At 41.2% G+C, this 11,641-nt stretch overlaps 1 pseudogene; it reads left to right on the top strand.

The window, feature by feature from the left end:
- Positions 1 to 9,682: 9,682 nt before the first annotated feature.
- Positions 9,683 to 11,005, top strand: LOC119045827 (glyceraldehyde-3-phosphate dehydrogenase-like; annotated as a pseudogene).
- Positions 11,006 to 11,641: the final 636 nt, after the last annotated feature.

Raw genomic sequence — 11,641 nt, 5'->3', positions numbered from 1 at the left:
TTACCCTCTTAGGATTGCTTTCCCAGGGTCCCATAGCTTTTAGATTGTTGTGTCCTCATTTTCATTTGTTTCTAGGTATCTTTTGATTTCTTCCTTGGTGTAACTGTTGATCCATTCATTGTTTAATAGCATGTTATTTAGCATCCATGTCTCTGTGTATGTTCAGTGTTCTTCTTGTGATTGATTTCTAGTGTCATAGCATTGTGGTCAGAGAAGATGTTTGATAGATTTTAGTCTTCTTAAATGTATTGAGACTTGTTTTGTATCCTAACACGTGATCTGTCCTATAAATCATTTCATGTGCTCTTGAAAGTATGTATATTCTGCTGCTTTGGGGTGAAATGCTCTAACAATATCAATTTGATCCATTCAATCCAGTGTGTCATTCAAGGCCACTGTCTCCTTGTTGATTTTCTGTCTGGAAGATCTATGCATTGAAGTCAATAGTGTGTAAAACCCCAAACTATGACTGTATTTCTGTCAGTCTTTTCCTTTATGTCTATCATGATTTGCTTTACATATTTATGTGCTCCTATGTTGGGTATGTAAATATTTACTAGGGTTGTATCCTCTTGTTGGATTATTCCCTTTACCTTTACATAGTGTCCTTCTTTGTCTCTAACTTTAGCTCTGGTTTTAATGTCTTTTTTGTGTGATATAAGTCTGATTTTTGTCTGAAAAAGAATCCCAGCTTCTTTTTCTTTTCCATTTGCACGAAATATCTTTTTCCACCCCTTTATTTTTAATCTGTGTGTATCTTTTGATCTGAGGTGGGTCTCTTGGAGGCAGCATATATATGGATCTTGGCTTCTTATCCATTCAGCTATCCTCTGTCTTTTGGTCAGACCCTTTAAGCCATTTACGTTTAAATTATTGATAGATATGTATGTAGTGCCATCTTATTGTTAGTCCTCTGTTTTTTCTTTCTCTTTTTTTTCTTCTTCTTCTTCATAAAGCAAACCTTTTAACATTTGTTGTAGTGCTGGTTTGGTGTTAACAAACTCTTTTAGCTTTTTCTTGTACGGAAGGCTCCTTATTTCTCCTTTGATTTTAAATGGTAGCCTTGCTGTATAATGCAGCCTTGATTGTAGGTCCTTGCTTTTCATCACCTTGAATATTTTATGCCACTCCATTCTGGCCTGAAATGTTTCTGTTGAGTAATCACATGCCAGTCTAATTGGTGCTCTCTTATCGTACCTGCTTTTCTCTTGCAGTTTTTAGGATTTTCTCCTTTTCTTTAAGCTTTGTCATTTTTATTATGATGTGTCTGGATGTAGACCTCTTTGAGTCCAACTTATTTGGGACTTTCTGAGCTTCCTCAACTTGTGTGACTTTTTCCTGCACCACATTAGGGAAATTTTTGGTCATTATTTCTTCAAATAGATTCTAGATCCCTTGCTCACTCCCTTGTCCTTCTCATATTTCCAGGATGCGGATGTTGTTACATTTCATGTTGTACAAGATGTTCCTTAAGTTCTCCTCATTTTTATAAATTATTTTTTCTTTTTGCAGCTCTGGCTGGGTACTTTTTTCTATCTTGTCTTCTGTAACACTGATTCTATTCTCTGCTTCATCTAACCTACTGTTTATGCCTTTTAGTATATTATTTATCTCAGATATTGCATTCTTTATTTCTGCCTGGCCCTTTTTTATGATTTCCATGTCTTTTTTCATGCTGTTGAATATCCTTATAATTATTACTCTAAACCTTCTTTCTGATAAATTGCTTGCCTTCATTTCATTTCAGTTATTCTGGAGAATTCCCTTGTTCTTTCATTTGGGGTGTGTTTCTTTGTCTTCCCATTTTGGCTGCTTTGTATTTTCCACTGTAGATGTTAAACTAATTAGTCATTAAGCTGATCAGTTGTTAATATAATCAAGCTATAATCAGCAGTCCTGCTTAAGCTCCACAGTGTGGGGCAGAGTACTTCCTGTGTGGGGGGCTATTGCTTCCCTGGAGGCTGATGTCACTTGGAGGGGAGTGCTCTGCCTGAGAAATATTCTGCTTCTGCAGAGTGAGGAATCACTCAGCATAGGGATCCTGGTAACTGTCCCTTTAGTTCTCTCCTCAGAGCCACTAGCCCCAGACTCTCCTCAAGGGTCTTTAGTCCACTGTGCCCTGCCTCTGCCAGAGTCCAGGCTAAGTGGCTGCAAATGAAATGTTGTGTGTTGGCCCTGTAGGAGGCTCTCTGCATGTCATGCAGTTGATACAGGGCGCAGCCAAGAGGGGGCCCCCCAAAAGGGATTTGGAATGGGGTCCAGAACTCAAGGTGTATAGGGATTATTGGAGAGACATATAAGATGTCCTCACCCCTTCCCCCACAGGTGTGAGTGAGGGAAGGGACACAAGGGGTAGGAACATGCAGGGCTGTTTTGTACAGCGGCAGCCTTGCAGCTAATCCATGGCATGGCCATTTAACATATCTATAGCCTTTGGCGGGTCACTTGGATATGTTAAATGGCTGTGGCCAGGCTTGGAGCCAGGGCGATGGAAGTCACTTCCCCCCAAGATGTAACTGGGGGGCAGGTCCCCCAAGTTACAGCGCCTGCATGGGAGCTTAGAGAAGATTGGCTCCAGAACATGGGGCCACACCTGCCCAGAATCACCATGGCAGCCCAGTAAACTTAGAGAATATAGGAATACTGGCATGTGTAACTGATTGTGGGAGGAGTCAGGAATGGTGGTACAGAGGAAGATTGGCTCAGGGATTTAAACCCAGACACAGCAGCCATTGAGGGAGAGCCACACAGTTTTGGGCAGAGTGAGGACCCTGTTGTGGCCCGGTGAAGAAGAACCACATGGCTTTGCCAGAGTAAGGACCCCTGCAGCCAGGTGAAGAAGAAAGCCACATGCTTTTGGCAGAGTGCAGACCCCTGCAGCTTTGGTAGAAGAGGCCCACATGGTTTTGGGGTGGTCCCTTTGGCTGCATGGCCTCAGAAGCAGGAGAGACTTTGCCTGGAAAAACGGGTATAAAGAACTCTTGCTAGTGGACCATGAGAAGGTGCCACATGACTTTGGATTAATTGGAGATCCTGCCTGAACGGTGACACAGTGGATGGTGCCAGCGGCCTGAACACAGACCTGTGCTCTTTTCCTGAGTTACAGTACCCTGAATTAGGGCAGGGGGAGAAGGGAGCGCTGTGTGCGTGGAGGTGGATATCCTAGAGGACTTTTATATTTTAATGAAGATGTTAGGTTACTATTTTGTTAGGTCTGCATAGCATTAAATAAACATTTCTTTTCCTTTTCACAAATCTCTGGCATTGAGAGATGTCTTTCCAATTGGCGGCGGACGATCGGGCCCAGCTGGTGGTCTGGATGGTATTAGTGTACCATCCTCTGGAGTCCAGCCTGGTGTATCTGTTCTGTAGCACTGTCTCTCCCTGGCAGACAGAAACCCTGCTGCTCTTCACATCTGGATGTTATCTGGGTTTCTTTCAGGCTCTGGTGCTGATAGTATGAGGTTTAGATCCCACACTTCCCAGGGGGGTTCTTGGCCATTGAAATATCCCTTTGGAACTTTAGCTGCCACCTATGTGAATCCAGCCAGCCCTCTTGCAACTCCTCCTCACTCCTTACCAGTCTTGCCGCGGTAAAGTGGTTTCTTCTGTTTGTCTGTGGTTACAAGGCTTGCCTCAAGCTAATGTTTAGTTGGTTATTCAGCATGATTTCTGTATAATTTAGTTGTGATTCCAGATTGGTCCTGGGAGGAGGTTAGTGTAACTTCCACTTAATCCTCCACCTGTTGAGTCTCTTGGTACTTTTCATATTACCATTATTAACATACATAAAACAGTGCAATAAAATTGTGCCATCATAAGATAATTATAAAATCTGTTTATAAAAAGATGAACTCATAGTCCAGCAATGCTCTTAAGGCCCATAGGGAATCTCCACTCTCTAGATCTGTCAATGAAAACCTGGTACTTTAGGCCTAAGCCCACGGCTACATTTCATGAGGTGAAATGTTTCCATTTCAAGCACTTCACACATTAGGAAGTCTAGACCTGATCCCCTGAGCAGGCTCTCATCCCTCAGCCCCTGGGTCCACCTGTCCGCTGACATATATCTGTCTATCTGCTGCTGCTCTCAACTTTGCTTGGGCCTTGGAACCAAGGGGTTTATCCTGCTGGTTTGATGAACAGTTTTCATGGGTGTGCATGTGTGTATTATATTCTCAATTAATTACTTAAACATAGAGATATGATTTTCTATAACTTCTATACCACCCTAATTCAGTTTCCAAGCTACACACCAGAGTGACTCAAAGGGAAACATAGCAGCTCATGTGGAAGGAGACCATTTGTAAATTATAGTTACTTTGAAAAAAAGGTATTTCATTGAGGCAAAAAGCCTGCTTTATCTCCTCACAAGATCTGCTTTCACCTGTTCTAACCTCACAGGAAGCACAGATAAGGTTGTTTGCTGAGGCTTTCCAAGGTTATCCCACATAAAGAGATAATACAGCCATTGTAGTCATTGATTTTCTGGATCCAGGCCATTCTCAGAAATGCTAATTAACTTGAACTCAACTATTCACAGATCTCAGTGAAGACCACTTCTCAGTATCAAAAACTAGTAACAAATCATTTAGACAAACTTCATATCTTAGACTTCAAATGACAACAGTTGGTTTCAGTTCTTTAAGGCCAAAAATAAAAAGATGAAACAAATGCTACTGAAAAGGTCCAGGGAAAGGCAGTAAAGGTGAAGTAACACTTCTCCCACCTCCCCCACCCCCACATCCCCCCTCACCCTTCCCTCGGGCAGAGGGTAAATTTGCTCCCTTCCCACACACATTATTTCCCCTGGCAAACCTTTCCCCCCTCAGGCAATGACTCTTATTGGTCAGCTCTTGGCTTCTGTCTGAGAATTTAAGCACAAATCTCAGCTTTTGCTTCACTATGGGAAAATGTCTGAGTAACTTGAGAGCACTCAGTAAGACAAGGCCACAAAAATCCAGCTCAAGGAAACAAAATAAAACCTTGGAGATGAGAGACAAGCTTTTCATGGTTTTCCACCCAATGCAGTGACCTTCCCTTTGAGCTGCCCTAACCAGCTTGGCAGTATGCCAAGTAGAGTCTGAAGACTCATTCATCCACTGAAGGATGAGCTCCCGTAGGAGCTGCCTGGTATCTAAAACACCTACGTAATTCTGCCACTCCTCTGGACAAAGGCTCTGCATGACTCTTCTTGTCTATAGGACAAATGCAGACTTCTTTGTGGGCAACCAGGGCCCGTCACCGCTGGCTCTCTGTCTCTCTTAACCCATCTTCGAAGCTCTCACCAAAACCAGTTAACCTTGCGCCTATTATCTAACAAGTTAACCTTCCTCTCTCATGCCATGTATTTAAACAAGTCTTTTTTTCTTCATATTACTTCCCCTGTTTAGAATGGCTTCCCCACTCTTCTCTGACTATCAAAATTATATTGGTAAGCTAATTCCCATCTCAAAAATTGCCTTCTGGAATTTTTCCTAGAGCCCATCAGAGTTCATGTGAAAACCTCTCTATTTGGTGTTACTGTAGGACCCTGAGAGCCCTCCCACAATGCATGTTGTTTTCTCTGTTAAATCACTGGATCCCTCAGTCAAGGGATTTGTTCTTATTTCATCTGCTATCCCAAGGCCTGATATACCAGGGCTCAGTGCAGATTTGTGGACATGGTAAATATTTAATAAAGTTTAATCTAATTGGATTTCATAGGAAAACATAGCTAACAGCTAATTTGGCGTGGGAGATAGTTGATAAGAATAGTATGAGTTCAGGTGTAAGGATTCTTGGGTATAAATATCAGCTTCACCTCTTACAAGCTCTATGACCTCCCTCATCTGAAAAAAGTAGGGTATTTTTACATACATACATATGAGGTCTGTCCAAGTAGAGTCCAACCACTGTTGATATTATTAGAACGGTTTGTGTGACATTGATATAACCTGGCAGTCAAGGACAGTGGGCTGGAATGCACATGCATGAACAATGATGACTTCACTGTACTGGTCAGTGGGGGTGGTAGATGCTGTTGAGTGAGCATGTGGACTATGTGGCCACTGCATTCAAAATGACTGAGTGAGTAGAGCAATGAATCTGCATCAAATTTTGTGTTAAGCTTGAACATTTCTCCGCCGCTATGGGCAACTGGTGATTGGCAGTTTCATTACCACAGCATGCACACTCCTGCATCATGTCCTGTGCAGAGTTTTTGGTGAAATATAGAATCACTCAGATGACAGCCCCCCTACAGCCCAGATTTGGTGCCCTGCAACATCTGGCTTTTCTCAAAACTAAAATCACCTTTGAAAGGGAAGAGATTTCACACTGTCTGTGAGATTTAGGAAAATATGATGGCACAGCTGATGACTTTTGGGAGAACTGTGTGAGGTACCAAACTGCCTACTTTGAAGGGGACTGAGATATCACAGTCCTATGTACAATGTTTCTTGTATCTTGCATCTTCTTCAATAAATATCTATCTTTCATATTACATGGCTGGATACTCTCTGGACAGACCTCTCATATATACGTACATACCTCCATACCAGTGTTTACCCTACATAACTATTGGGAAAACAAGATGAATGCATTTAACACAGTAATCAGCACTTAGTAAGAATTTAATATATGTTACTTCTCCCCTATGGCCCCTTCCCCTCCTCTTCATTATCACTAACTATTAACTGCTACTAACTACTAACTACTACTGTAACCTGAATTCCATAAGGGGAAGGCCAGCTATGGAATGTGAGGCCTTCTGCTACCTCTCCCACAGCTAGGCTCCCAACTCTGGGCCATATCTTAGGAAGAATTTTCCTTCTTGCAAAGAGAACTGTAGCTGTGATCAAAATTGGTTTTGATGCCTTGATGGAGTTGAAAGAAGCTGAGGAAAATTGTTTTTCAGAGTTCTGAGCAGAGAATTTGTCTTTGGGTTAACTCCTCTTTGGTTCGGGGAAAATGTTCTCAGGAGTTATTCAGAATATACAAGCAAAAAGCAAATGTCTACCCACTGCTTTGTCAAAAACCATGAAGTCACCAAAATTGGGAAGACCCATGTTTAACCAACAAAGTCAGAGTCTGTTTAGTGTGTAAGTTCTTATATATAAAGTTGAGCTGCTTCTTGTAGACTCGTGTGATTTTTTCTTTTCTTTTTTTCCCATTTATTCTTTTTTCTTTTTTTTCTATGTGCAGAAAGAAAAAAGAGAGAGATTTCTGTTGTTTTGCTTTGTTTTACTAGTATTAATGACAGGAAATGTGGGGTTGACAGTGAAGGGGTGGCCTTCCTGGGACACTGCCTCTCTCTGGGAAGTACAGTGTTGCTCCTCTGCCCTGTGACAAGACAAAGTGTGACCCAGAGTTGAGGCAGGGTCATTGTTCCTACCTCTGTACAAAACCAGCACCTGCACCTCGGGCAGGAAACAGACAGCACAGTAACTGTTCCCTGACGGCCTGGAAAGCAGATGGGTTAGTGAGCATCACCAGGAGCCATAGAAATAGTGGGAAGGAAAGAAACATTCCTGGTAAACGGGTAAGATCGAGGACTTGAATTATTCGATGCTCAAGCTTTTATAACTTGAACTTTAAAATTATTGTGACCTCAAATTACCATTCCCCTGTTCCAGGTTTATGAAATCTGTCACACTACTAAAATAAGTATTTATGCATTTGAAATAGATTTTCTAAAATTTTAACTTAAAGCTGGAAAGAATTCAGGGTAGGACATAGAAGAGCATAGTGATTTTGGATACTGGAAACCAGCAGATCTCTATCATGGCATTTCTTTTTATTAGTTGTTTGAACACAAGGGATTTGCATACCCCTTTAAGCCTCTGCCTTTTCATCTATAAAACATAGGTGTATAGCAGATTGTATTTTTAAAAAGCCATCTAAAGACAGCTGCACCAATACATATTCCACCCCACATTCTGTTCTCATGAAGTGGCATTCGCATTCCTTCACCAAGCGATGGGATCCTTGCTTGGAGGGGGCAAGCAGATAAGAAAGCTAATCTCTCTTCCAGTCTCAGGTCCCAGAGAGCCCTGGACTCAGAGAAATCATGTATGACAGAGACCCAGTGCAATGAGAGGAGAGGCATCAACTGAAGGTTAATAGGAAGAAGACTAACCTTGCCCCCCCTTCAATCTTAACGCTTTGGTTAACTGCCTCTCCACTCAGTAAAGGAAGCATTTAGGGATACATTTACTCCCTGGGGGGAAATGGACAGTTCTTCTCAAAATAAAGTAAAGGAAATATCTGAGGATATTTCATCTATGTGGATGTGTGTGCTCAATAATAAAAGCCTTCATGTTTCAGCATTGGGAGTGAAACAAGGGATGAACCTTATGAAGAATGGCTCCATGTCAGCTTATACTGAAGTACACAGAGCTCCAAGCCAACCCTCCTAGCAAAGAATATAAAATATTTGATGACAGCCAGCCAAATGAAATGTTGAACAAGCGAAAAACTGAACTCAAAGGGAAGAGATATATCCAATAACAAAAAGAAATTTCAAGAGCAAACCCAAAACAAAATTTCCTTTAGTTACTATTATCAGAGGTATTTGAGAACATATGGCATCTACAAGAAAAGAATGGTTAGTATAAAAAATTATGCTCTAAAGATAATAAAGAGCTCAATATTTTGATTGCTGGATTTCAAGATAATGACACAAATTTTTACATTTTGGAAAGTTGTATCAAATAAATGTTCTCGAAGAGCATACAGAAAAGAAATATATAATTAAGGATATATATCAATTTTTTAAAGTTATAAAAAATAAAATAATGGTAAGACACAGAGAACCAACTCAGGACATTAAACATCTTTCAAATCAGAGATCCACAAAGAGAAATCATAGAAACTGTAAGAGCAAATTAACAAAGAGACAGAAACAAGAACATCTCCCAGAATAAAGAGAGATGTACTTAAGTGAAAGGACTCATTAAATATGAAGAAGGTTGAAATCAAAAAGGCCAAAATCTAAGAAAAATGATTGTGTAAATACCTGAGGAAAAAAAATGCTAAAAGCTCCCAAAGAGGAAAAAGGACAAATAAACAAAGAGAATTCTGGATTGCCAACCGGAGGGGAGAGAAGTCAGAACTGGCACCCGACTTTGCATTCACTGAAATAAATGCTAGAGTGTGGACAAAACATAGCCATTAAAAGTTCTGAGGGAAATTGAATTTTGATCCACAATTCTGTTTAGTCAGTCATCTTATTAGTGTGATTTGGAGAGAAAACAAAATAATTTCTACTTGTATAAGTACTTTTTATTTTTAACTTCCAATGAACATTTTCTGAGGCCATTTCTTGAGGATAAACTCCAGTAAAATAAGGATGGAAAAATGAGAAAGTAGAAAGGCATGGGATATAAGAAATGATAACAACAATTCAAGATCCAAATAACAGGAAGTAGCAACTATACACCACAGAAAGGTAAATCAGTTGTTGTTAAGAAGTACATCTTCAAAAAGAAGACCAGACAATAGGCTAAAAGATATTATCAATGCCTTACATATTTTTTTCTCACACAAAGAAACAGGGAAAGGCTGTGAGTTATTTCAAGAAATGCAAAACAGGCTCTCTGCTCTTCCTGCTTGACAGACAGCCATGTCTTCCTGCACAGGGCCAGCTGCAACTGGGACACAACGGTGAAGATTGGAGTGAATGGATATGGCCATATTGGGAGCCTGGTCACCAGGGCTGCTTTTAACTCTGGCAAAGTAGATATTGTCACCACCAATGACCCCTTCATTGACCTCTGCTACAGGGTCTGCCTGTTCTTGTATGATTCCACTTATGGCAAGTTCAAAGGTACAGTCATGGCTGAGGATGGGAAGCTTGTCTTCAATAGAAAGTCCAACTCCATCTTTCAGGAGTGAGCTCCCACGAACAATGAATGGAGTGATGCTTGTGCTGCATATGTTGTGAGGTCCACTGGTGTCTTTACTACCATGGAGAAGTCTGGGGCTCACTTGAAGGATGGACCTAGCAAGTCATCATCTCTGTCCCTTCTGTGGATGTTCCCATGTTTGTGATTGGTGTGAACCATGACAAGTATGGCAACTCCCTCAAAATTGTCAGCAGTGCCTCCTGTACCACCGACTGCTTAGTGCCCCTGGCCAAAGGAATCCATAACAACTTTGGCATTCTGGAGGGACTCATGACCATAGCCAATGCCGCCACCGCCACCAGAAGACCATGGATGGCATCTCTGGGAAGCTATGGCATGATGTCCAAGAAACTGCCCAGAACATCAACATCACTTCTACTGGTACTGTCCAGAGCTGAATGGGAAGCTCATTGGCAGGGTCTTCGGTGTTCCCACCCACAATGTGTCAGTTGTGGATCTGACCTGCTACCTGGAGAAAGCTGCCAAATACAGTGACATTGAGAAGGTAGTGAAGCAGGCAACAGAGGGCCTTATCAAGGGCACCAAGGGCATACTGAGGACTAGGTTGTCTCCTGCAGCTTTATCAGAGATACCCACTCCTCCACCTTTGATGCTGGGCCTAGCATTGCCGTCAATGACCACTTTGTAAAGCTCATTTTTCTGGTATGATAATGAATTTGGCTACAGCAACAGGGTAGTGGACCTTATGGTCCACATGGCCTCCAAAGAGTAAGAGCCTCCTGGACTAACAACCCCAGCAAGGGGAAGAGAGACCCTCAGCTGATGAGGAGTCCTTGTTCCAAATCAATCCCCCAACACACTAAGAATCTCTAGACCTCCACGGTTTCCATCCCAGACCCCCTGAAGAATGGGAGGGTCCTAAGGAGCCCTACCTTTTCATGCACTGTCAATAAAGTTCACTGTAACCAGCAAAAAAAAAAAAAAAATTAAAGTGTACAAGCAAATAACTGCCCCAATATAAAGCAAATTTAAGCATGACATGATATTAAGCAATTGATGAAGTTTAATGAAGGAGATTCCATTTAATATTTAGTTTGAGTAGCAAGGGGGTTAGAACATTGACCCCATATTATGGATCTCTATTTGGCTCTGCATTAAACAATATCCACATAGTCATAATATGTAAATACTGCTTTTGGTCTTTTAACTTTTACACTCAATGTTTAGATAACCCTCAGATGATTTTATTGATGTTACAGAACAGAATGTAAATATTACTACCAAATGTCTAAAGATTACTTTTCTGGTTAAAGAAAAAGTGAAAGAGAAAGAGAGCTGGGATCTGTATTCTCTTCCCTTGATTGTGAACTTTGAAACTGCCTCAACCAAAAAATCTGTGGCAGAAGCCGCGTGACTTCCAGCCAAGTCCCAATAGGCACTAGGCTTCTGGCAGGTACTTATGCATTCTCTCTCTCTCTCCCACACAAATCATAAGAGATAATAAATGATATTGTTGTTGCAAGCTTCTAAATTTTCTGGTAATTTGTTGTCCACTAATAGATAACTAAAATAAGGGGTAATGGAATGTAATTCATGGTGATGTTAGAAGAATTAAAAGAAATACTACATCAGTGAGGGCTCAATAATGTTAGCTACTATTATGTAACAAAAAAGCAGTTACCAAACAAAACTTTGAGGTGAATGAGAGCTTTCAGTAGACACCCTTTTCTGGCTCTCTTAACAGACATCCAGGGGAAAAATAAGTTGAAATGTACAAAGGACCCAATTCAGAA

The sequence above is a fragment of the Artibeus jamaicensis genome, unplaced genomic scaffold (genome assembly GCF_021234435.1).
Source record: "Artibeus jamaicensis isolate MK-2021 breed Jamaican fruit bat unplaced genomic scaffold, CSHL_Jam_final contig_391, whole genome shotgun sequence".
NCBI classification, from domain to species: Eukaryota; Metazoa; Chordata; class Mammalia; order Chiroptera; family Phyllostomidae; genus Artibeus; species Artibeus jamaicensis.
This window is presented reverse-complemented; position numbering and strand designations above follow the sequence as displayed.